General features: G+C 39.1%; 1 protein-coding gene across 2 annotated transcripts in view; it reads right to left on the bottom strand.

Moving 5' to 3' along the window:
- Positions 1 to 26,380, bottom strand: part of Spop (speckle type BTB/POZ protein) — an 82,129-nt gene extending 55,749 nt beyond the window's left edge. For both annotated transcript variants that reach the window (XM_048446972.3, XM_048446973.3), the window contains exon 1: positions 26,162 to 26,380. The gene's annotated coding sequence lies outside the window, so the exon portion shown is untranslated. The remainder of the gene's footprint in view (positions 1 to 26,161) is intronic.
- Between the last annotated feature and the right edge of the window lie 1,144 nt (positions 26,381 to 27,524).

The raw sequence follows: 27,524 nt of genomic DNA on the forward strand, positions 1-27,524 counted from the left end.
TTGATCTGCAGGTTTATGATTTGGGAGTTTATGATTTGACTGCAAGCTGAAGAAAAACTGAAATCTTATAGGTGTGTTGACAAATTCTACCTAACAGTTAAACATCCCATTTATCAAACAAATTCTATACATTAGCAAGTAAGAATTTTCAAATGAAAAAATTTAAACTATAGGGAAAAAAATATTCTAACCACACAATCAACAGATAAAAATAATACTATCTTGTTTGTTTCCAAGACACAAAAACGTATTTCTTGGACTTAAGAACATTATTAAGTAGCAATGACTCAAGGAGAGATAAATAAGCTACCTGATATTAATCCAAACATCAAACCCAAAGACATCCAACCCAACACTAAGTATGTACACAGTGTAAAGCATAAACTAAAGCAGTGTTAGGTTGGGTTGCCTATGTTAAACGCCAAACTACTATGATATAAGAGAAAAGAAAATGTCGGGATTGACTGTACATAGCCTGATAAGTAAACTGCATATTCATTGGCTGCTGTCTACTAGTAGTAGAAAACTTTATCCAATCAGATTACAGAAGGCAAATAACTTACAAAAATAAGTGACTTTGAAATTGATGATCAGCTGGGCGGTGGTGGTTCTCCCTAGCACTTGGAAAAAGAGGCAGGCAGATCTCTATGAGCTCGAGGCCAGGCTGGTGCAGCATGAATAATAAAACCCAGAGACAGATACTGGGGTTCAAGCTGAAGATCAGAAAAGCAAAGCAGGCAAGCCACTTGAGAGTTCTTACCTTTACCAAAGCTCAGACCAACAAAGGGGTGATCCTGTTCTCAGCATGACTGCAGACTGCAATGCTCTCTATCAGACCTCAGACTGCACTGAGCTGCTGCCTTATATTCCTCTCCAGTGCTGAGATTAAAGGTGTGTTATCCCGAGTACTAATATTAAAAGTGTGAGCTCTGTTTCTCTTTTAGACTGATTCACTCTCAGGTAGCCCAGGGTGGCTTTGAGCTCATAGAGATCCATCTGCCTCTGTCCCCTGAGTGCTGAGATTAAAGGTGTGGCCACCACTGTCTGTCCTCTAAGGCTAACTAGTGGCTTAGGTGTGTGGCTAACTAGTGACTTAGCTCTGCATTTTGATCTTCAAGCAAGTTTTATTTGTTAGATTACAAACAAAATACCACTACAACCTGGTTTACAGAGGGAGTTTCAGGACGGCCAGTGCTGTTACACAGAAACACTACCTCGAAAACTCCTAAAATAAATAAGTATAAAACTGATGAGCAATGTTTTGTACTTTTATATTATTTATATACAACTCAGCTGCTTTTATAAACTTTAAACTTTAATTTTCAAAAATTGCATTAACTTGGCTAATTCAACATATCTTTGTATTATGGTTAAAAACAAAGATGAGCCGGGCAGTGGTGGTGCACGCCTTTAATCCCAGCACTAGGAGGGCAGAGGCAGGCTGGTCACTGTGAGTTTGAGGCCAGCCTGGTCTACAAGAGCTAGTTCCAGGACAGGTACTAAAAACTACAGAGAAACCCTGTCTCAAAAAAAAAAAAAAATAAGATGATACTTATTCTGGAATTTCATTCCTTTATTCTGGAATGAAATTATGACCTTGAATTATGTATTAACCATGAATGAGCTCAAAAGCATATTCAAAAAGATATTTAAATACAAATTATTTTTGGTCAGGTGTGATGGCTCACATTCAATCCGAGCACTTGGGATGTAAAAGCAGAAATAATAAATTCAAAGTCATCCTCAGATACATGGTAAGATGGAGGCCAGCCTGAAATACATGAGGCCCTCTCTCAGAATAACAACAAAAAATTATGTGAAACAAACTATATGAGATCACTCTCAACTGATTTGGATAAAGAAAGGCTATTGTTCATTCAGTAACTACTTAGCAGTTTCTGGCTCTTCAGGACTTTCCTTACCAGCTTCTCAAGTAGAAGAAGAATAGATACATCCAAACCAACATGTTTTTATTTGTGAACCTGACCACAGAAGTAGCTACAAAGTTTAGAGGACCTACCTAAAATGAGGTTTGGAAGATGAAGAAATGTCTCACATGTTAAGGGCATTTACTATTCTTGCAGAGGTTTGGTTCCCTGAACCCACGTGATGACTTTCAACAGACTATATCTCCAGTTTCAAGTGATTCAACTTTTGACCTCAGGCTCCTGCACACATGCAGTACACAAACATACACTCGGGCACACATATACACATAAAATAGATTTAGCCAGGCCATGGAGACACCTTTAACCCCAACACTCGGGAGGCAGAAGGCGGATCACTATGAGTTTGAGGCCAGCCTAGTCTACAAAGTCAGTTCTAGGACAGCCAGGGGGAAAAAAAAAAAAGATTTAAGATAAAAATTTAAAAATTAAAATTAAAATTGAAGTTTTTATATTTTATATTTTCAAAAGATCTAACCATAGGGCATAGACAGTAGAATATCCACAAAATTCTGGAGCAATCTTTTTTGTTACAATTTTTATATAAACAAAATACACCTTATAGTATATAATTGTAAATTCTGACAATCACCTATAGTCATGCCACTCCAATCAAGACACAAAACATGACGAAGGTAAATTTCAGGACAACCACTTAAATAAGAGTAACTAAAAGAATACATTTCAGTAGGAAAAATTTTTTTTTCTTACCAAGTTTGAAGCAAATAAACAGGATCTAAAAATTTAGACCAGAGCCAGGCATGGTAACATGCACTTTTAATACCAGCACTCAGCAGGAAGACCACCAAGTTCCAAACCACTCTGATCTACATAGGGAGCTCCAGGCCAGCCAGGGCTTCTTAGTAAGATCCTGTTTCAAAATTTATATTAATAAAATAAAAATTTAGATGAGGATTTAATAAAAACAGAGAAATGGTCTATTCTCTACTCCTAATCCTGTTTCTGAGACAGTCCAAACTATCCCATGATCCACCCATTTCACTGAGTTGCAAGCTTTCCTTCACCTTTCATACTGTAACTTCCTGCTACTCAAACAGCTCTGTATGCTTCCATTTTGGACTTAGAAAGTCTTTCCACAAAAACTTGATTATTGCTAGGCGGTGATGGTACATGACCCCTGGGGCACACCTTTGATCCCAGTACTTGGGAGGCAGAGGCAAATGGACCTCTCCAGGACAGCCAGAGCTGTTACACAGAGAAAGTCTTGTCTCACAAAACAAACAAAAAAGCCAGATTATCTTCCACATGATTCTACTATATGTCCAAGTGTTAAACTCTAGCACCCTAGAAACAAAGGCACGGAGATCTCTGTGAGTTCAAGACAGGCAGGACTATTGAGATCCTGTCTCAGAAAACCAAAAACCAAAAAACACACAATATAGTCAAACTAAAAAAACCCAGGAGTCAGCCTTCACTCCTCACTCTCTTCTCCTCTACCTCAACTCCCCACCTCCAATTCTAGTCAATATTATCTTAGAAACACATCCCTTTCTTGATCTCCACATAAGTACAGAACCATCAATATACTGGAATATTATTTTAATTGCAATACTATACTCTCTCCTCTCTCACTCCTATTAACAATGAACTCATTGTTTGCTATGGCATTTTTTGAATGTCTTCCTTCTCCTTTTTTTTTTGTTTTTTGTTTTTTCGAGACATGGTTTCTCTGTCATTTGGAGCCTGTCCTAGAACTAGTTCTTGTAGACCAGGCTGGCCTCGAACTCACAAAGATCCGCCTGCCTCTGCCTCCCTAGTGCTGGGATTAAAGACGTGCGCCACCACCGCCAGGCCTTGAATGTTTTCCTTCTATCCAGAATGTTTCTCCCTCATCTTTGCAAACACCTATTGCAACCTTTCCAAGGAAAATTAAATGCTTCTTCCCTACTCTCAATGTGCACGTCTCTTGCTGTTGTAATTCTTCTTCTTCTTCTCCACTAGACTGAGACTCCCTGGAGAGCACTTGCTATGCTACATTAACCTTAGTGAGTTTGGTGTTTAGGCCGTACCCACACCACATTGCAGATACTTAATAAATGTTTGAACAAGTGTATACATCATGATTTAGATAATCAGCCTCTAGGTTTTCTGTCTAAGATTTCAGGATTACCATGTAGTAATGATCTTTTTTTGATTGATTGTTTTTTGAGACAGTTGTTTCTCTGTGTAACAATCCTGACCGCCCTGGAACTCGCTCTGTAGACCAGGCTGGCCTTGAATTAACAGAGAGCCACCTGTTTCTGCCTCCAGGATGCTGGATTAAAGGTGTGGGCCACTACCACCCAGCTAGTAATGATCTTTTGATTATTATTATAGCAGAGAATATCAGTTATAAAATTTCAGGTGAGTTACTTAAAACCCTTTCTGTGTCTCAGACTCCTCACATGTAAAACACAGAGGAGACTATCTTACTAGAGCGCCGTGAACACTAATTTGAGTTCAACACATGTGAAATGTCTAGTGCACTCTCTTCCGGCTGTGGGATTCAGTTGCTGTTCCCCTTTTGAGCACTGGACTGTGATCTGTGAGCCTATCCCTAAATAAATAACATTTTATTATACTCAAAAAAATAAAGAAAGGTCTAGTGCAATGCTTAATATGTGTGATCAAATATTATAGTAATTATTTTTTGTACTACTATGTCTCTAGGAAGGGAAAGGACTGAACAGAGATGTGTTCTCTGTCACAGAAAAGAACACTTTTCAACATAAAAAAAGCTATTCTAGTTTCTCTGTCATGCCCCGTGAGTTTAGTTACCTAAGAATTCTAGTGTCAACAAAATTGAGGGAGTTTGAATCTGAAAAACTCCACAAGTCAACAGCATTCTGAGACAACCTCTCAGAAGAGCTATTTATTGGCCACTTTATGGCAACTTATGTTGATTCTCCCTATAGTCAATACTTTGGTCAAAAGTAGTATTGCTTAAGTTTTTTTGTTTTTAAAATGCTCCTAGTAGAGAAATAAAGTACATCATTAAAGAGTTTTCAGTATTATGTACTTTAAAGAGAAAGCGCTTGAGTTTTTTGTTTTGCTTTGTTTTCTGAGGTAGGAGTTCTCTGTGTAGTCTCGGTTGTCCTGGAACTAGTGTTTAGACCAAGCTGGTCTCAAATTCAGAGATCAGGGGCTGGAGAGATGGCTCAGTGGTTAAGAGCATTGCCTGCTATTCCAAAGGTTCTGAGTTCAATTCCCAGCAACCACATGGTGGCTCACAACCATCTGTAATGAGATCTGGTGCCCTCTTCTGGCCTGCAGGCATACAAGCAGACAGAATACTGTATACATAATAAATAAATAAATAAATAAATAAATAAATAAATAAATTCAGAGATCCATCTGCCCCTGACTGGAGGGCTGGCATTAAAGGCATGCATCACCATTGCTGGGCTGAAAGTGTTTGAGTTTAAAAATTACTATTATTATCTGTACTCAGTTTTTAAAATATACGAGTAACTAAAAATAAATTCTAAAAAAAAATCCATAACATTTTACTTTCAAATGCACTAATATAATTCTTCCTAAAGATTTACATCCAAAATTATCTCCTCAATGAAATAATCATTTATATATCCTTGGTATATATTAAAGATATTATTGAGGTAAATGAAATATGAAGCCAGCATGAGTAAAATGAAAACAACTATATAACAATTCCCTATGACCTCCTATCATTCTCTTGCTACTTTTTTCTCAGGCATACGATACATTCAAAAGAAAATCTCTGGGCCAGCAAGAAGATGGTTTAGTGAGTTCACCTGTCACCAAATCTGAAGAACTAAGTTAGAGCCCTGCCACCCACAGGGTAGAAGGACAGTACTCCTGCAAGTAAGTCCTCTGACCACCACTCTCCAACCATGGCAGGTACATGCACGTGAACACACACACACACACACACACACAAAACGTGCAAAATAAATAATATGAAAAAACCTCTAAATGTCATTTAAAGATGAAAGATGAGAAGAATCAAGTTGCATGGAATAATACTGTGCCTAAAGAGCCAGAAATGGGTACCAATATGAATATAAACCAGTTATTTCATAAACCTCTTATTCTTGAAAGTTTCTGTAATAATTTCACTGTCCAAAAAAAGCTAAACCTTTTAATTTTACAGGAGAGTAAGATAACTGCAATATGCCTATCAAACTATACAGTACAATAAATATTTGTTATTGGTAAGTTCACTGTTTAATTTACACATAACTCCTATTCCTTATTTCTTATAAAAAGTAACTATACAGTTTCTAGTTTGTATAAAATTGGGCCACAGCTGTCTACTTTATATTTTTTATACTATATAGTTTAAGATGTACTAAAAATAAAAGCAATCCTCTGAGATACAATGTAGCTCTCATAAAGCCTTCCAACTATATCACAAATAAACTCAACTCTCCAACTAACTGACTGTGGTCTCTTTGTCATCTCACTAACCTGCCTTTCTCAAATTGATTCACAGCACTCTGAAAGCCAAAAGCATTCTTCTTCCTCTTATCAGAATATTACTTTTCTAGATCAGGCCAAGTTCTACCTTGCTGTCCCAGTTCACTCTGAATTCCTACCATTCTTACCGTAACTAAATGCTATTTAACTCAGGAGCTGACAATTAACTAGGATTACCTTTCCTAAATCTCTCATACCCCCATTTTCAAGATTTATTTTACATATCTGAGTGTTTGCCTGTGTGTATACACACACACACATATGTACCACATATGTGCTTGATGTCAGGGGGCAGAAGGTATAAGATCCCCTATAATTAAAGTTATGGACAGTTGTTAGTTGCCATGTGAGTGCTGGGAACCAAAACCCAGTCCTTTGCAAGAGCAGCAAGTGCTTTTAACTGCTGAGCCATCTCTTCAGCCTCTCACGTATCCTTTTGATAGAGATAATGACACCTAGGATAACTGCTTAAGAAAAAATTTAAAAACCGGGGCTGGAGAGAAAGCTCAGCAGTCCGCCTTGACAGTAGGCACCTTTATAAATCTACTGAGCCATTCATGGGTCCTGTTGCTCACACTTCCACAACATATGACACTTTAAAAAAATCAATCCCAAAAGATCTGATCAGCATATAAAGATTTGTGTACAAGAATGCCCATGGCAGCATAATTTATAGATAAAACTAGAGAAGAAATTTTGATTAATAGAGTTAGTTAAATGCAGTATTACATATTCAGGAACTAGGGATGTAGCTCAGTTAGAAGAGTACTTGGCTAGCAGGCACAAAGCCCTGGGTTCTATTCTAAGAACCACATAAACCAGATACGATGGTACACGTTTGTACTCCCAGCACTTGAGAATTAGAGAAAAGGATCAGAAGTTCAAAGTTGTTATTGGCTACACAGCATGTTCTAAACCAGTTCACACTATATGAGACCCTGTTTCAAAAACAAAACCCAACTAACTTAAAAAACAAATAACCAACAAAACCACCCTAACTAAACAGAACACTAATGTATTATGTATCTGTACAACAGACTTCTGTGATTATTTGTGGTTTATTTGTCCATGTAAACATGTGTTATTCTTGTGGTGCATGAACCTGAGTGTGTGGGTCTGGGTACTAGTGTGTGCGTATGAAAAAGTCAAATGAGGATGCCATGTCTTTTTTTTTTCCCTGTGACTCTTTGCTTTCCTTCAGACAGTGTCTCTCACTGAATCTGAAGATCACTGTTTTCCTTAGGCTAACAGGCTAGTGAGTTCTCAAGATCCACTCATCTCCACTTCCCAGTGTTGGAGTTAGATGTATATGCAGCCATGTGCAGTTTTTTTAAAATATGAGTTCTAGGGATGTAAACTTTTGTAAATATTAAATATATCTTTATTTAAATACATAATACAAAGCTGGGCGATAGTGGCACACATTTTTAACCCTAGCACTTGGGAGGCAGAGGCAGGCAGATCTCTGTTGAGTTTGAGGCCAATCTTGTCTACAAAGTAAATTCCAAGACAGCCAGGGCTACACAGAGAAACCCAGTCTCAAAAAAACCAAATAAGTATGTATGTACGTACGTACATACATACGTATGTGAATATATACACACACATATATAAATAAATATGTATGTCTGTGTGTAAACATATACATGGACATTTTTAAAATGCCCAATAATAGAAAATGTTGGGCTAGTGAGATAGCTCAGAGGATAAAAACTCAGTCACTAAAAAAGAGAAAGTGGCTGGAGAGATGGCTCAATGGTACAAGTGTGTACTGCTATTTCAGAGGACCTGAGTTTGATTCCCAGCACTCAGGTCAGGCTGCTCCCAACTGCCTATAGCTCAAGCTCCAGTGGATTCAGTGCCTCTGGCCTCTGCGAATATCTGCATTCTCATGAACAAACCCCCAACACAGTCATACATAATCCTAGTGACTCTACTACTCCTTCTGCTCTTACTGTGAGAAAGAAGGCAGAGGAAGGAAAGTCACTGAAAAGTTCATGGACCAGATAGTATGAAGTACACAGAGAGACAGAAACAAGACAGACCCTGCCTCAGCAAAGTAGAAGATGACAACTGACTCCTCAAAATCGTCCTTTAACCGCTACATGCCCTCAATGGCATGCACAGCCCATATTCACACACCTGCACTTACAGTAACAAACAACCAAATGGTTTAGAAAAATAAAAATGTCAACTGTTGTTAATTTCATGCTAGGTCTTGGGTAATTTTTTTTCCACTCTTATTTTTTCATGAACTATTTTATAATGAGAAAAACCAAATACTTTTATTCTGAAAAAAATCAAGTACAGGGTGTTTTTTGGTTTTGCTTTTTGTTTTGGTTTTTCAAGACATGGTTTCTTTGTGTAGTCCTAGTTGTACTGGAACTCACTCTGTAGAACAAGCTGGCCTTGAACTCACAGAGATCCACCTGTCTCTGCATCCTGAATGTTGGGATTAAAAATGTGAGCCACCACTGCCCAGTAGTTTTTTAATTCTTTAAGGATTAGTGCATGGGTTCATTACTCCATATACTATTATCACCACTACTTAAGGAGTGACAAAAGTAGCTAATAAAGAACTATTTTCACTAACAGTGAAATCACTAACAGTGTATCAAAGCTGGTTTAATTAAATTCTCAGCTTTTTTTTTCCCTCATGCAGCTCTGACTGGTTTCGAACTTAAGTGTGTAGCCAAGAACGCCCTTGAACGCCTGATCTGCCTGCCCCTATGCCTCATTTATAGGCCTACATCACCACACCTGATTTATGTGGTGCTAAGGATCAACTCTGAAGGTTCTGGCATGCCAGGCAAGCACTCTGCCAACTGAGCTATACACCCAGCTATCTTTGTCATAGTATTTTCAGAAGTTTCTCAATTAATTTGAGTCATTTTCATTAAAGGAACTTTTTTTGCCTCTGCAGAATTGGTTTCCATAAGCAGTAACAGGATGGATAACCATGAGCCAAGTCATCACCAAAACAACTTACATTCCAAAGGTTAACCATCACAACCATCCCACTACTTTGGCATCTCTGATCAAAAGATTTGAGCAGTAGGATACACTAAGACCATCATGTACCATGCCTTTGTGTTGTCAGGGTTTCAACTGCATCAGTTTTCATAGCCATTCCATTTTAAATGCTAACCTGCACTACAATATTTTTAAAAGATTCATTTTATTTATTTATGTGTCTGAATGTATGCATACATTTGTATGTGTGTTTTATACATCTATGTACATGTGAAGGCCAGAAGAGGGATTGGATCCCTTAAAGCTGGAGTTACAGGTGTCTGTGGGATGCCTAGCTTCTTGCATAGATACTGGGATATGAACTCTAGTTCTCATGACTGTGTTTCAAGCCCTTTTAACCACTGAGCCATCTCTCCTGGCCCTAGTCCCACCTTACTTTTGGGACTTTCTCTGCTTCTCATATACTAACTTCTGAATTCTTCTGTCTGTATTCACTGTCCCTTTAATCAGAGAAAAAGAATCAAGATGAAGGGGAAAAAGTATAAAAGTTACAAGGGAAGAATTAACTTGGGATACTAGAAATACAGGAATAAAGACAATAAATCTCAAGAAGTGACCAAAGGGAAATAGTACATTACACAAAAAACAGGCAAGGACACATGACAGACAGCCTAACACATCAAAATTGACTGTAAATGTTACCATTTTTATAAATCTTAGTGAATGAATTTTATATAAATTATTTCATGAGAATGAATTTCTAGAATTGTGCTTTGAACTTCATTTGTCCTTCCAAAACCCAGTATAAAAACTATCCAAAATGCCTGCTGCTGGGAATGCTTCTTATAAATGGTAAGCAGTCTAAGCCAACCACTTCCCAAACCCACTCCTCCTGGCTGTTTATAGCCGCTAATAGACCCACCAAGTCACCCAAACTCAGCATTCCAAAGCTATTGTTAATTCCTTGCGCACTGTCCACTTCCACTGAATACAGTTCCAGATGTCCTCAGATCTCCAACCTACTTTCTGTTCTATCCAGCTGACACAGTTCTCATTCACACTAGTGCCACTTCTTGTTCAGATAACTGTGAAAGGCTAACTAGTTCCCACACTCCCAGATCTTTCTCCATCAAATTTATCGTGTAAAATGTCATTTAGACATTTTAAAGACCATCAATAAGCAGATGGTATACAAATGTATTACCTTAAGGTCTGATTTCATTTGAAGCTCCACTCATGTATCTGCCTACTTAACATAGTTATACTTAGCCTCATTCACATCCCAAATTTGACATATCTAAAACTGAACTCCTGGTTTTTAATCTTCCCTCCAAATCCCACACATACTCCCATTCCTCTCTATCTCTCCCCCTCATCTCAGTAAGTGACACCTCTACCCATCAGTTGCTTGAGCCAGAAACCTGAAATCATTCATGACACTTTCCTTTCCCTCAACCTCCACACATTCAATCTATAATTAAATAGATTCTGCTTTGACACACTTCTCAGATACAGTCCCTTCTCTCACTCTCCTCTGCCACAATCCCACCTGCAAAGATTCCTATTTAGTGGTACAGGTACAGCCCCGGAATTGGGACTCTTGAAGGCTCCCTAAGCGTGCTAGCCTAACAAATACCTAGCTATAAGAACAAGACTTCATCAGCCTCTTACTTTATTTCTACTTTGTCTCTTGCTCACTGAATTCTGTTGTCTTCCTTGCTGGGTCTTTGAACACACCAGACACAAGCAGCGTGCCTCACAGCCTTTGCCCCTGCTTGTCTCTTTGACCTCCAACAGATATTTTCTTAAACCTTATGTGTACAGTGATTTCAAGAGGCGCTCTCAAACTAGACCTAGGATTACAACCCAATACTCTCCATCCCTTCTCCATCTCTATATTCTTGTTCCTGACATCTTCTGCCTGAATTTTCCTTTCCCTTCTCTGCTAATCAAAGATCTACACTTTTTGATTACTAGGATCTACACAGTGAAAGAAGACAACTGCCCCGAACTGTCCTCTGCCTTGCACACACACACACACACGTGCAAACATAGAATAAATAAGAATGTACCTAATTGTTTTAATGTTTGAAAAATGTAAAATTGTATACTATATTACATTAACTACATATTATTAAAATAGTTTATATCAAGATTATTACATGCTTTAAAGAATGTCTAGCTGAAAAGCTCAATCCCTTAGTCTGGTGTTTGAAAATGTTAACTCCTAAAATGTATTTCTAATCAAGAAATCTAAAATATTTTAAGCTCTTTTAAAATACAGCATTCATTTTGATATCATGTTAAGCAACTCAAAGTGACTACACTAGCAATCCAGGAAGATTACACCATGAAGCACATGTATCTCCTCATAAGGTTGCAGTTCTCAGAGTGTGGTGTGTCAGTGCCTGGCAAGGCTTTCAAAAGGTCTCAAAGTTATAACTATTTCAAGAAGGAAGCAGGAGGAAGAAGAAAGGAGGAGGAAGAAAATGTTTAGCTTTATGAATATATTGACATCTGTTCTGATTATGTAAAGTAATAATGAGTAAAAACTGTTAGGTCTAGTATAAAGCTAGGTAAATGGCATTAAATTAATATTACTCTTCGAGACACTGTCCACTGGTGATTTAGAAATAAAGGCAACTGCACTAGGAGAGTTCCTGTGGTTTTCTGAGACAGGGTCTCATGCAATCCATGCTGACCGACTTTCAATTAAACTTCAGATCCTCTTCCTCCACCTCCCAAATACTAGGATTACAAATGTGGGCCAATGTTCCTGATAAAGTAATAAAACCATGGATATGCTGTGAACAGAAACATGAGGGATGCATAAAGCACTTCTCAGTATCCTTGAGCACAGTGGTTTCAAGGAAAAGCACTTGTGACTGGGTTTTGAGATCAACTAGCTTCTTTTTTCATGAAACACTACTTTTTCTTGGAAAAAGAATAAACTGGGTATTCAGACATAAATATCCAGCAGACATTTTCTTGAAAATGAAGTGAGTCTGTCACATTAAGGAAAACAACTGACAGTATTTGTTGCCAATGATAAAATCTGAGTGTTTAATGAAAAAAATTACAATTTTGCATAATTGTAGCTGCTTGACAGCTTCCCAACACTGATTTTTTTTTCTCATGAAAAGGGTGGTGATCATAACTAAAGTGTTTTCGAAAATGTTGAGATGTTTTAGACATTTAGAAGATCTGCTGAACTCAATGAGGCAATAATTTTCCAAATGACCAGTGCTTGATACTCCTGGTAAAATCCATCAAGTGTGCACCTGCTCCAGCTGTTCAGGAAGTTAAGACTGGAGGGTCTCTCAAATGGAAGAGTCTGGAGCCAGCGTGGGCAACACAGCAAGATTCTATCTCTTTAAATAAAAATCCAGTCAAATGCAAGACATATCAACACATGTCAACATAACAGTTGCATCAATATAATTTCAGATCAACAGTGCAAACTAACTTACAAAGAAACTAACGTTTGTCAGGTTTTATTACACTATCAAATGTATGTGACTTTTTGAAATGGCCCTTTTCTAACTGTCCTTTGAGACTACATTTCCTTCCTTTATTTCAATCAAAATTATCTATCACATTGGATTGAATATAGAAGTAGACGACCACAAACTTGGCTCAGTTGGTAAAATTACTTGACAGGAAGACCTGACAACCTTAAGTTTGATCCCTGAAACATATGCAAAAAAGTCCAAGGGAGAACCTCCCAATAGAATCATGCAGAGGCTCAGAAGCTGGCTAAACTGAAGCATGCAACACTGCAGAAATAAGAGAGGCTCTGCTTCAAAAACAAGGGGGAAGGCAAGAAATGGCTCCTAAAACTTACCCTCTGATCCCTATATAGTCATAGTAGTACATATGTGCTCATTCTCTCTCTCTCTCTCTCTCTCTCTTTCTCTCTCTCTCTTTCTCTCTCTTTGTTTCTCTCTCTCTACCACACACACACACACACACACACACACACACACATATAGAATGTTGGGCATGGTTTACACTTTAATGCCAGCACTCAGGGAGGCAGAGGCAAAAGATTCTTTGTGAGTTTGAGGCCAGTCTGTTCCACCTCTGATCTACATAGTTCTAGGATAGCCACAGCTATGTAGAAAGACTGCTTCAAAAACAAACAAATAAAAACAAAGAATATAGACCCAGAAACAAAAATTTAGCTTAGCTGTCTTCTATTAAGATAGACATTTAAGGGACTTACAAAAATGTAAAAAATGCCAAGCTCACTCATTTTTCAAGTTTTTGTTTAATATTATTTCTAAAAAAAAAAAAAGTGGGGTAGTAGTGGCACACGCCTTTAATCCCAGCACTCAAGAGGCAGAGGCAGGCAGATCTGTGTGTGTGTGTGTGTGTGTGTGTGTGTGTGTGTGTGTGTGTGAGTGTGAGTTCCAGGCCAGTCTGATGTATAGAGCGAGTTCCAGGACAACTTGGGCTTACGCAGAGAAACCCTGTTTCAAAAATTAATTAATTAATTAATTAAAATATCATTTCATTTAATATGAGATGGAGGAGTTGCTTATCTTGAGACAAGGTCTCACTATATAGTCCTGGCTGGCCTAGAACTCACCAAATAGATGAGATTGGCCTCAAGTTCAAGAGATTCACCTGCTCGGCGGTGGTGATGCATGCCTTTAATCCCAGCACTCGGGAGGCAGAGGCAGGCAGATTTCTGTGAGGCCAGTCTGGTCTACAGAGCTAGTTCTAGGACAGGCTCCAAAGCTACAGAGAAACCCTGTCTCGAAAACAAACAAACAAATGAACAAAAAAACAAAAAAAAAGAGAGAGAGAGAGATTCACCTGCCTGAGTACTGGGATTAAAGGCATTCCTCACCATGCCTAGTGACAAGACTTTAACTTTATTTTTTTTAAGTAAAAAAAAAAATTCTTAAAATATTTTTCTTGGTGTTTACTTTTTTATTACAAATATTTAGAGTCTGTGTGTTGTGGCAGGCAAAGTGGAGGTCAGAGGACAACACACAGAAACCAGTTCTCTTCTTCCACCTTGGTAGCGGTGAGCACCCCACCTGTTGAGCCAACTCTCCAGCCATGTATTCTAAGTTCTAATTTGGTAATAATAAATATAACTCACATTTTAAAAAAAGAAAACAAAACTCTTTAAAGCACTCAATAACTTTTAAGATTGTAGGAAGTCCTAAGATACATCATTTCTCAAAGAAAACCTATCTCTAATTCCAGCCATTCCTCAAGTTTCTATTTATACCAAACTTGCCCTTCCCCATAAACAACTGGAGTTGAACCTGGAGCACATATGTGGCCCATGAGAAATCAAGCATTGGCCTGACCAAATCAGATCTCCCTTAGGAATCTGAATTAAGCCTCATGGAAACTAAAGTTTATTTATAGAGCACCAGAGTCTACCAGTTCTTACTGCTGAAGTCCCTGTAAGCAGCAGTTTTGGTTTCAGCACTTTCTGAAACCTAATTGTTTAGCTTTTCCTGTACTATACAGTTACTAAAAATCATTTGGTAATCTCTTTGTTTTAAATAGGTTCCATTTCCTCATGATCAAGATTTTAACACTACTATTGGGCAGGGTGACTCACTTGTAATTCCAACATTTAGGAGGTTGCATCAGGAAGATTGCCACAAATTAGAAACCAGTCTGAGAAAAACTGAGACCATGTCTCAAACAACAATGAGAAATACAAAAAGAAGAAGAAGTAAGAGGAGGAGGAAGAGAAAGAGGAAGAGGAGGAGGAGGAGGAGGAGGAGGAGAGAAAGGAAGAAGTCCTTAACACCATCAAGTTCAATAGCAATGCCATTACCAAAACTGTTTTATTGGTGTCTTTGTACCATCGTAACAGGTCACTTTCCAGGTGAATAATTGATCTATATAAAAAAATGAAAGCCACACGAACCAAACTAAAAAAGGGAATTGGAATTATAAACTCATTCAGAACAAGTAATCAGTTGCTTGATAAGGAAGAAAGGCTTAATTTTCCCCCTTTGAAGGTCATGAACATATTTCAACAGCAAGTGACTATGTTAAAATGTATCAACCAATTAGACAGGGTTTTTCAAGAAGCTTGATGAACATAAAGAGGTACTAACCCTTGTTTATCAGATAAGAACAATCACTATAAGTTTCTGATAATGAAAGCAGTATAGTAACAGCACAAGATAGGCAAGCTGACCCACCAATGGCACAGAAAAGAAAATAGAGAGGCAACCCTCATATACACAGACAAACACAGATGACATTTTAATAAGAGTAGGGAAGAGATGGATTATCCAAAACATGGGGCTGGGTAACTGGGTTAACCTCATGAAAAATTAGATCCATATTTTAGGGTCATCCTTATAGAAAAAAGTAGTTTTATCTTTCCCATACTAAATATCAAAATAAATCGAAGGCAGAGACCTAAATGTTAAAAGCAAAACTATAGTCACACATACACCTTTAATCCCCACACTCAGGAGGCAGAGACAGATAGATCTCTGTGAGTTTGAGGCCAGCCCAGTCTACAAGAGCTAGTTCCAGGACAGCTAGGACTGTTACACAGAGAAACTCTGTTGGGGTGGGGCGGGGGTGCAAAACTATAAAACATATAGGAGAAAACAAAATTTAATTTCTCCCTAATATAAAAGAGAATAAAAAATAGGCGTGATGGCATATGTCTGCAATCATACTACTTGGGAGTCTAAAGCAAAAGGATCACAAGTTTGAAGCCAGCCTGATTTATACTGCCAGCAAGACTCTCTTTGTTTTTTTGTTTTGTTTTGTTTTGGTTTTTGGTTTTTCGAGACAGGGTTTCTCTGTAGCTTGGGAGCCTGTCCTGGAACTAGCTCTTGTAGACCAGGCTGGCCTCGAACTCACAAAGATTCACCTGTCTCTGCCTCCCAAGTGCTGGGATTAAAAGACGTGCGCCACTACCACCCAGCTCAAAACTCTCTTTCAAACAAACATCAAAAGGAGAACAAAATAAATCTGATTATTGTAAAGTTTATGCTGGTCATGATGACTCATACTTGTAGTCTAGAATCTAGCACCTGAGAGACTAAGGAAGGAGACATGAGTTTCAAGCCAGCCTGGGCTACAGAGTACAACTATGTCTCAAAAACAAACCTTGTAGACTGGAGAGATGGCTCAGCAGTTAAGAGCACATACTGCTCTTCCAGAGAACTAGCATTCAGTTCCCACATCATGTGGCTCAAAAACCACCTGTAAACCCAGTTCCAAGGGATCGGATGCCCTCTTCTGGCCTCAAATGCACCTGAATATTCACTACATACAGACACACATAAACAAAATCATAATGTCTTTTTTTTAATATTTATTTATTTATTTATTTATTTATCTATTTATTATGCATACAATATTCTGTCTGTGTGTATGTCTGCAGGCCAGAAGAGGGCACCAGACCTCATTACAGATGGTTGTGAGCCACCATGTGGTTGCCGGGAATTGAACTCAGGACCTTTGGAAGAGCAGGCAATGCTCTTAACCACTGAGCCATCTCTCCAGCCCCATATAATGTCATTTTTAAGAAATTAAAAATAAAACTCAAAACTCAGCCTCAGTAAAAGATAAAGCTAAAAAAGGATTCGGTAACACCCGCTAGGATGCCACTACCAAGAAGAAAAAAAAATTGTTGGTAAGGATGTTGAGAACTTGGAACGCCTTTGTACTGTTGAAGGGAATGTAAAATGGTACAGGCACCATGGAAAACAGAATAAAGGAACTTGAAAAAATTAAAAATAGAATTACCGTACGCTCTAGCAATTCTAACTCTAGATATATACAACTAAATAACTGAAAGCAACATTTTAAAGATAAGTTTGTATATCAATTTTCAGAACATTTCTAAGTTAGATTCTGAAAATCAATATACCAATATCAGGCACAGGTTGGAGAAATAAATGACTCAGCTGTTAAGAACATAACTGCTTTTCTAGAGAACCAGCGTTAGGTCCAGCACACACATGGCAACCACAATAACCTGCAATTTCTGTTCCAGGTAATCAAACACATGGTACACACACATACTTGCAGGCAAACACTCATAAACCTAAACTACAAATAAATAAATATTTTAAATAAAAGACTTTAAAAAAAAAAAAGGGCTGGGCACATGGTTCAGGCTTGTGATCCCAGTGCTAAGGAGACAAGAGGATCCCTGGGCAGCTTGCCAGCCAACCAGTCTACACCAAGTGCTAAACTCCAGGCTAATAAGAGACCTTGTCTCAAAGAAGGTGGTTGTGTTTTGTGGACAACCTAAAGTTGTCCTTTGGCCTCCACATACATAGATACACACAAAAAGATTTTTATATAATTTGGTGATAGCATATGAATGGCATTATTCCTTATACTTCTCTACATGTTTAAAATATTTTACATTTAAGATTATTTATTATTTTGGGGGTAGTGAATATGGGTGCATGTGGAAGCAAAAGTCAACATCAGGTATCTTCCTCAATCACTTCAAACAAAAAATCACTTGTTTTTTGAGACAGGGTCTTTCACTGAACCTGGAGTTCACTAATTTGACTAGACTGGCTGGCCGGGAAGCCCCAGGAATCCTCCTGTCTATGCCTTCCAGCATGGAGATTATGGGCACAAGGTGCCATGCTGTTTTTTTAATGGATGCTAGAGTTCCCAATTCAGTCTACCAACTGAGTTCTCTCCAGTCCCTACTTTTTGTGTTTTAAGACAGGATCTCACTATGAAGCCCTGTCCAACCTGAATCTCCATACGTAGACCAGACTAGCCTTGAATTTGAGGCAATCCTGCTCGCTGCCTCTACCTTCCTTTTCAATGCGGGAACTACAGGTGTGTACCACTATACCCAACTTCTACATGGCTGCCTTTTTATTAAAAAAAAAAAAATCAAGTAAAGAGACACATACATCTCAGTTTAAGGAAATAAATAATTACAAGTACATTTTCCTTCTTAAAAATAAAAAAGCAGATCTGCAGACAGAGAAATTAGAAGTTTTTGGAAAACTTGTGCAAGTATCTCTAAGGCAGCTGATGGCAGGAAAATCTACACCAACAGTTTCTCAGGAACAGTCAGGAAAAAAGGTCTCTATATCAAGGAAGACTTATGTATGTTGAAGCTCCACTCTGTATCTAGCTTCCCTAAGCTGCATGCCCAACTTTACTATACAGAGAGCACCTAGGCAACGGCTGGTCCATTCTTTGGAAATGTGCCCGTCAGACCTACGAGATGGCTCAGTTGGTAAAGGCAGTGGCCACCAAGCCTGACAACTGGAGTTTCATCACTGTGACTCACATGTTAGAAAGAGAGAACTAACTCTTGTAGGTTGCACTCTGACCTCCCCACACGCACTATAAAATGCATGCACATCTTTACATATACACTCAAATAAATAACTATAACTTAAAAATAAATAAATGTGACTGCAGTAATAAGAATTATGGTCTAAGCATGCCTTTATAATTCTACTTTCAAAATATTTTCCTGTAATGGGAGCCTTACGAAAGTGAAAAAAGCAACTGGATCCAATTTATTAGCAAATGTGTCCACACAGCTTTTCAGAGTAATTTTACCATGCTGAAAACAAACACAAGAAACAGGTGTGCTTCCTCAAATACACAAGCAGAATTTAATGTGGAGCCAGTATTGTTATGAAACCAAATTGAGAATAAATAACCTTTGTAAATATGACAAGATGGTAAAAAGAACTTGGAAAATGGATTTCAGATAAGTATTAGAATACTGTTATTGTCTGGCTTTGAGTAACCTGAAATCAGTGAAAATATTCAAAATATCACCATATGGGAAGAGTCTAATTAAACTTTTGTTGCTAAAGCAAGAATTTAATCTAGACCCTAAGACCAGCTACAAAATGTGGTTCTATTGTATCTTTTATTTCTGTGACATTAGTGTGTGTTCATTAGTGTGACAGAGCTGCAGAAAGCACTCAAATGAGCAGACATTTTCCTGAGTCTATAGTACACAGTATCACAGGATGCTGCAATGTTCCAGACTCTGAGTTAAGACAACTGGGAATCAGAGGTCACGGTTTGGCTGAAAATTTTCCTTAATTAAGAACAATTTGTCTTGCTCCTTTTGAAAGATGAAAATCTAATAATAAAAAAATGCTATAACAGCAGAATCTTATATAACATTCTTACAGAGAAGTAAATGTGGAGAATTTAAAAGAAATGCTTTAAATGAGGAGAAGGAAAGAAAAACAAATCCGTACATATATATATCCACAAAAAATTCTTTTATATAATGTTAGAACACCACATGCTTCAAAAAATTTGTGTGACAAACTCCCTGTGTAGCTAAGGGATGTCTTAAACTTCTAAGACTCCTGCTTCGACCTCTAAGTACTTGAATCATAGATGTGGGGTAGGATGTTCAGTTTATGTGATGCCAGGAATCAAACCCAGTCCTTCCTGCACACTAGGCAAACCCTCTAGAACTGAGCTATATCCCAGTCCTCATTTCATATATTTCACCTCAGACAAAAAAAAAAAAAACAAACAACCAAATAAACAAAATTGTTTATGGGAAAAAACAAACAAAAAACAAACACTCCAGTATTTTCTATAGCCAATTTTATATCCATGTGAAGATAGCAATGTGTCCTTTGGAACACTATCTTTCACAAAGAATATTCAACACAAAGAAGTTGTGAGTTCTAAAATCTAGATCCTAGCAATGCCAGCAGCACAGAGGTTAGTCAAACACTAGGTACACAGAGTTTAAATAAAGGCAACTTTGTTTTCAGAATTTAGCTGCAGAGACCCACAAAGGACATGAACAACCTCTTTACGGAAAGGGAAGCTACAGAAAGGTAATGGGGGAGGCCGGAGAGATGTTTGGTTGGCTAAATATACTGGCTGCTCTTCCAGAGGACCTGAGTTCAATTCCCAGCACCCACACCACAATTCATAACAATTCAGGGAATTCCCTCTCCTAGCCTCCAAGGACAATGCATTCATGCAGTACACAGACATACATATAAGCAAAACACCACACACATAAAATAAAAGTCAAAATATTTAAATAAAAAAAAGAAAGAAAGGTAAAGTGAGGGCTGCACATCTGGGACAGAAAAAAAAAATACAAAAGAGTCAGAAACTTCTTGTGCCAAGCAAGGATGCACTCATATGCTGAGCTGAGAGGACTCCAGAGGTCAAACAGGGAAGGAACATCGTGTGCACCATAAAAAAATGTTGTAACTGTTAGTAAGACAGAACACATTAAAAATCCATGCATGCAATACAACAGTAACAGAAAGAAAAAGAAACTATTCATTTTCTACCAGTAAAGATGACTATTTGAGCTATGGGGATAACCCTAGATAGAGTACTTACTTGTTTCCCATGTTCCAAGGTCTTTAATAAATCCCCAGGACTGCCATTTGCCCGTGGCCTTTCTACTTACTATACCACCTCCCTACTCAGAAAACATTAAATGGAAAGAAAGGTTCATCTCAATCTTTTTTTTTTTTAATAGAAACTGTAATTTACTAACCCATAAAGAAAAGTTTTGTAGAAAACCAAAACTAGTCAAACAAAAGGAATTGCAGAATTTTAAAATCATTTTGCAACTACTGAATTAACTAAAGTAAAAAAACCATCATCTTAGGAGAAAGGCTGCTGGAAAAACAGCAGTACAATGCCAGAGTGGGACCACTCTCCAGAGTACCTGCTAATTTTAAAATTAAAATTTAACTGAAGAGTCTGGGTTTCATCACTTAAAACACACGACCAAACCCCACCTCATAAACAGAGGGTTCTGGTCCTATGCTTCCTAAAATTGTTTAGCTGGAATCTAACCAAGCCTTTAGGTCTCAATATCAGCTTATACTGATAAAAGAACAAATTATTAAAACCAAAAATATTTTTAAAAATTTTAATTTTTTAAAAATCAGAAAATTCCAAGAGATGATATACCTTGGAACGCAAATGGTCTGGTCCCTTCAAAAAGCAAAAGCCACTTATCCTGAGTAACTTCAAATAGTTTTGAGACTAAAGAGACATACATGTTTGAAGGGGGAAAAAATACAAACAATGGCAGGTATGGTAATACTTGCCTTTGATTCCAGGACTTGAGAGGCAGAGGCAGGTGATTACCTATGAATCTGAGTCTGGTCTATATGGTGAACTCTAGTCCAGCCACAGGACTACATAGGGAAACCCTGTCTCAAAATATAAAATAAAATTTAAAAATACTCATTATTGACTTGTGACTAATACTGCAAGAATAAGCGAGTAATGGGACTGGAGAGTTGGCTCAGTGGTTAAGAGCATTGCCTGCTCTTCCAAAGGTCCTGAGTTCAATTCCCAGCAACCACATGGTGGCTCACAACCATCTGTAATGAGGTCTGGTGCCCTCTTCTGGCCTGCAGACATACACACAGACAGAGTATTGTATACATAATAAATAAATAAATAAATAAATATTTTAAAAAAAAAAGAATAAGCGAGTAAAACAATGTATTTCAAGGAGATACATATAAGGGTTGAAATATATCTGCAATATATAAAAGTTTGTATGTTATACATCATAAAATATATCACATATAAACTTTAAAATACACTGGGCAGTGGTGGCTCATGCCTTTAATCCCAGCACTTGGGAGGCAGAGGCAGGCAGATCTCCAGGTTCGAGGCCAGCCTGGTCTACATGGTGAGTTTCAGGACAGCCAGGCTACACAGAAAAGCCCTGTCTGAAAAAACAAAATTAAAAAATAAAATAAAATACAATAAAAATGTGAACAATCACAGTGATGGACAGAAGGTAATAAGTATACCATCCTTTCTACTTTTCTATCTCTTTAAACTTTCATTTCAACAGTTGGAAAAAAACTTAAATCTCAACATACACTTTTTTCAGAAACCCCTCAAAACAAACTTTCCTTCAACTGTTGATCCCTCCTTTGCAGGTCTTCTCAGTACAGAACACAAGCATACTATTTATATTTTACTTTCTTTCCTTTTTTTTTTTTTTTTTTTTGGTTTTTCGAGACAGGGTTTCTCTGCAGCTTTGGAGCCTGTCCTGGAGCCAGCTCTTATAGACCAGGTTGGCCTCAAACTCACAGAGATCCTCCTGCCTCTGCCTCCCGAGTGCTGGGATTAAAAGCATGTACCCATATCGCCCCAAAAGCATGCAAGCATTTGTTTTGTTTGTTTGTTTGTTGTTTTCTGAGAAAGGGTTTCCCCGTAGCTTTGAAGCCTGTCCTGGAACTAGCTCTTGTAGACCAGAGCTGGCCTTGAACTCACAGAGATCCACCTCTCTCTGTCTTCCAAGTGTTGGGATTAAAGGCCTATATTTTACTTTTTAACTCTTATTATTTCATATATTTAGTACATCAGATTTTCCAAAGATCAAAATATCCTTTAAGCGCAGAAATCTTTTCATTCATTCATTTTGGGGGGAGGGGGGGTGGCGTTGTTGGGGTGAGACTCTCACTATGAAGTTCAAGCAGGCCTAGAACTAACTATGTAGATCAGCCTGGTCTGCCTGCCTCTGCCTCCTGAGTACTGGGATTAAAGGTGTACTCCAACATACCCAGCCTTTTCATTTCCTTACAGCTCACAGTAAGGTATTCTGCAATCAGAAGACTGCTAAGACCAACATTCTGGTGGAGATAATAGACAGTACCTTAACAATTGAGTTACCTTTTCAACACAACAAAAAGCAAGTAACGTACTTTCAGTCATAGCTACCAAAAGGACATCAGACGATATGTCACATAAGCTTTTGGAGTTCCACGGAAAGAAACTAGAATATGAGTGAAAAGGAAGAAACTGAAATACAAGTCTATACACCTTCCTAGTACTGCCATGGGCTTACTGTTCTCCAGGCATATGACTTTACTCTAATAGCATTGTTCTTTGATTGAGGCATATCCTTTAACACCCTTAACATACAGAACAGTAACAGAATGTATCCACAGTTCCTCAATGTAATGAAACTTAGGAAACTATATAATGAACTTAAAATCTCAGAGAAAACACTAAAATTTATTTTTAAAGTATGATAGTGTTGGTTAGGAAACAGGCAGATGAGCTGTTGGCAATAATATAAATTCATAAACCACTGTGGAAAATGATTCAGCAATATTGCCAACATTAAAGATGCATACATCCATTGATCTGGCACATTCACAAAAATAAATTAATCCAATAGACACCTAAGTATACATAAAAAATGAACTGAGGCTCTGTAAACCTACTGTTAAGAAAGAACTGGCTAAATGATGATCTACCATATATAATGCAACCTTTGCTACTTTTTTAAAAAGATACTACAGACACTATATGATCACCAAGACAAATTGAGTGAAAAAGTAAAAATTGGATATAGTGTCTCACCATTTGTGAAAAACAGATACCAGAGAATAAGTAGATATATGTATTTGTAATGTATGGGTTCTGGAAGGAGACGATGTTGCCTTGGGTAACTTGATGGGCAGGAGGAGAATGACAGAAGGTTTTTCATTCTCACTGTGTACCTTTTGAATTTTTTTTCACGTTTGTTTGTATTACCTTTTATTTTTTAAACAAATTTCTGTGCCAATATGAATTAACAACTTATCTTAATCCTAAAAGCGGTCCATTCTTTTGTACCATCAAAAATTTAAATAAGGCTTAAGTGAATTTAGAAATGAAATGTTTTCAGATAAGAACAAAGCATCCTAGATGAAGAAAGCCTACTTAGAAGAAAGACAAGCATTACCTCAATAGTTTCACTTCTAGATTCTACTAGAGCCTGGTCTAAGTATGGAGGTAGGCCACATTATTTCCAACTACCAAACTAGCCACTGTAATAACTCTTTTAAAAGGTATAGTCACCAAAATACGGAAAGGACACCAACTATCCTAATGTTCAATGTGGAGTGAGCACAGTAATTTATACTATTGGGGGGGGGGGGGGCGCAGAGTAGCCAGCTCTTTTCCAACACAGATGACATATGTTCCCCCCAATTCCCAAATCCCTTGGCTCCAAGTGCAACATGGCAACCGGAAACAGCACAATAGACACCTGAGCCACATAAAGGCCAGTGTTAAATGAGGAAGTGAAAAGTGTATACATACTTTAAAGTCCAGGAACCTAAGGTCCTAAAGTTAACAAGGCAACCAAATAAGTCTTGTGAGAATACCCAAGAATGAACACAAAGGAAAGGGAATTTCAAAATAAGGCTGTTTTAGGGCCCACTCCCAGGAGTCTAGCTGAGACATTAGGTTAGCCAGCCAACCGAAAAACAGAAAATGCCCCTCCCTTTTCCATTCTTCCCACCTAACAACAATTTAGCTATTCATTTCCATACAATTCAGTAAACCTTTTGCTAGTAAAGAGTTTATCTTTGTGACCAGATGTGGTGGTGTACACCTAACACCTGAGAGGCAGAGGCAAGCAGATACCTGTAACTCCAGTAGAGACCAACCTGGTCTGCATAGGCAGTCCAGACTCGTCCTGGCTATATGAGACTGATTGTCTCAAAACGGAAACAAACCTCTCCACCCCTATGGTAGAGAGAGGTAAGACAAAGTTTCTAAGAGTGACAATATAGCAGCAAACTAAAGAATTAAGTATACTCCGTAGACTGAAACTCCAAATCCTAAGTCACTGAAATATTTATGTAAAGTTCGTCAGTTTAATTTTGGGGGGGGGGGGGATTTGCCCATATGAAAGAATTATCACTCTCTTTATTTAAAATTAATACTTCTGGGCAAGCTGTTCAATTGTTTCAGGTTGCCTCTGTTTTCATATGGCCACAGAACATCAGCTACGTACAGCTAAACTGAAAGACTATGGAAGAACTCTGCCCCCCCCTTCCCCCCTCCCCAGCAAAGAACCAACTAGGTCAGACAACTGAGATGAAGCTCCTGAGCTCTTCATTTCCGTTCTGGTTTTGTTGTTACCCTAAGCCTTAAACTGTGTGTGACACTTTCCCCTTCCTTGCCTAACTCTCTAAAGGCAACTCTGGATTTTACTAAAAAGGAATTCCTACCGTGGTTTCTTTTTTATGGTCCTTAGTCCTTCATAATAAGACTATTAAAAAAAAAAAGTCCCCTGCCAGAATAAATGAGTTGGACTTACTCCTAAATTTAGGGAAAGTTTGTAGTAAGGGTTCAGCATGACGACCGGAGTGGTGGAAAGGGAAGTAAAGTAATTCTAGAACTAGAAGTTGCACTCAGTTTCAAAAGGAGGGTCAGCGTGGGACACGTTGGCTCTCGGAGGCGTTGGTAGCCTGGGAGTCTCTAGGGCAACACCAGATGCGAATAGTGCTTTGTCCTTAAATCCCTCGCATAATTTAAATTCTCCCTCTCGGATCGAAGCGACAAGCTCACTATTGGGTGGCAAGTCTAGCACTGCCTGGGAAGAAGGCGGGCGCGTGGTCAAGGGGCTCTTTATCCCGCAGGTCCCTGCAACACAGCAATGCGCATGCGTCCTGAGGCAGCGACCAGGCACCCCGAGCTCCTTCACATTCGAGCATGCGCAGTCCTCCATCTCGCCGCAGGCGACAGCTCACTATTTGGCAAGGGGGATGGGGTTGGGATATGATGGTGAGGGAGGCTGGAGGCAGGGGGCGCGTTTGTGTTTCCTGAATGCTTGAGGTAGGAAGAACAGACGGCTGACTAGGCTCTGGCTTCCTCAGGCCATGAAACCAGGGTGTAGAAAATGGGGTAGAGAATAATACATGAGGGGAAGTGTGTGTTTGTGGGAGGGGGGGTCAGTCACTTCTCAAGGAAAACCCCCGCACCCCGACAGGCCAACCCCCTTCCTCGACTCTTGACACACACACACTCACCTGAGAACGGCGGCGACAGCTGCTGGTCCCTGTCCCCCTGCGCTCGCCTCATACTGCCCGCAACATCCGGGACCTGCGGGACCGCCGATACACAAATACACACTCTCGGAGCGCGCACACACACACAAACACACACATATACACACACATACACACACATACACACCGACACACACCGGCCCGGGCGTCCTGTCGTCAGCACGTCGACGCAGCGAGCGCGTACCCGCCGGGCCCCACCCCGCGCGGCCTCCTCCCCCGGCTTCCCGCCCCGCCCCGCCTCGCCCCGCCCCGTTCTGCCCCGCCCAGCCCCGCCCCGCTCAAGGCCCTCCAGCTCCTCCTTCTTCAAGACCCCGCCTACCTTCCCTAGTGCGCAAGCGTCGCGAGGCGGTTCCAGAGCCCCGGAATTTGAGCGGAAGGCGGGGCCAGAGTGGGAAGAGGCGGGAACTCGGAGGGGGTCGCGTGCGGTGCGCGGAAGATCACGCCGAGGTGCGAGGCCGGAATAAAGGAGGATAAGAGCCAGGGACCGGGTTGGTGGAGCAGCTACAGGCATTTCACAACTGAAATCTAGATGTGCAATATGTGGATTACAGATGACTTCGCTCTTACTTTCTTTTTTAACTCTCAATAAAATGTTTTCTTAATTTTAATGATTGCCAGAGACCTTTTTTGAAAAGAACTTTTACATTTTGTTTTTGTTTGTTTCGGTTTTTGAGATAGGGTCTCCCTATGCAGCCAGGGCTGGCCCGGCACTCTCTTTGTGGACAAGCTGTTCTCAAATTCATAGAGATCCACGTCCAGTAAGTCTAGCCTGCAAATGCTAACGTTTATAAAGTACTTTACTCCGAGGCTGTGCGGCACACCTTTAACCCCAACACTCAGGAGGCAGAGGCAGGAGGAGTTCTATGAGTTTAAGTCCAGCTTGGCCAGCCAGAATTACATGGTAATACTATGTCTCAAAAATCAAATAAGTAAATTAGCATTTGTAAACAATAACCAAAGGACCATAAGATGTGTGTGTGTGTGTGTGTGTGTGTGTGTGTGTGTGTGTGTGTGAAAGAGAGAGAGAGAGAGAGCACAAATGTTGAGAGGTGGCTGGTTCTGTGACAATTTATTGGCTAGGACACCTGGGTCCCCAATCTGTCTCATGTTTTAACTCCCATGGGTCAAAAGTGATTCCGGAATTGAGTAGAATTGTCTTGGAACGTCTTGGCCATCTCGGAGTATCATGGCCCTGGAAGAAAATAGTCATCTTTATGTTGAAGTAATGATGTCAGCAATGGGATGTTTGTTGTTGTTACTTACATTCTTTGCTTACCTTAAACGTTAAGGAAAAAAAATTATTTCTGAATCAAGCCCTCAAAAT

The sequence above is a fragment of the Myodes glareolus genome, chromosome 9 (genome assembly GCF_982192425.1).
Source record: "Myodes glareolus chromosome 9, mMyoGla1.1, whole genome shotgun sequence".
Classification (NCBI taxonomy): Eukaryota; Metazoa; Chordata; class Mammalia; order Rodentia; family Cricetidae; genus Myodes; species Myodes glareolus.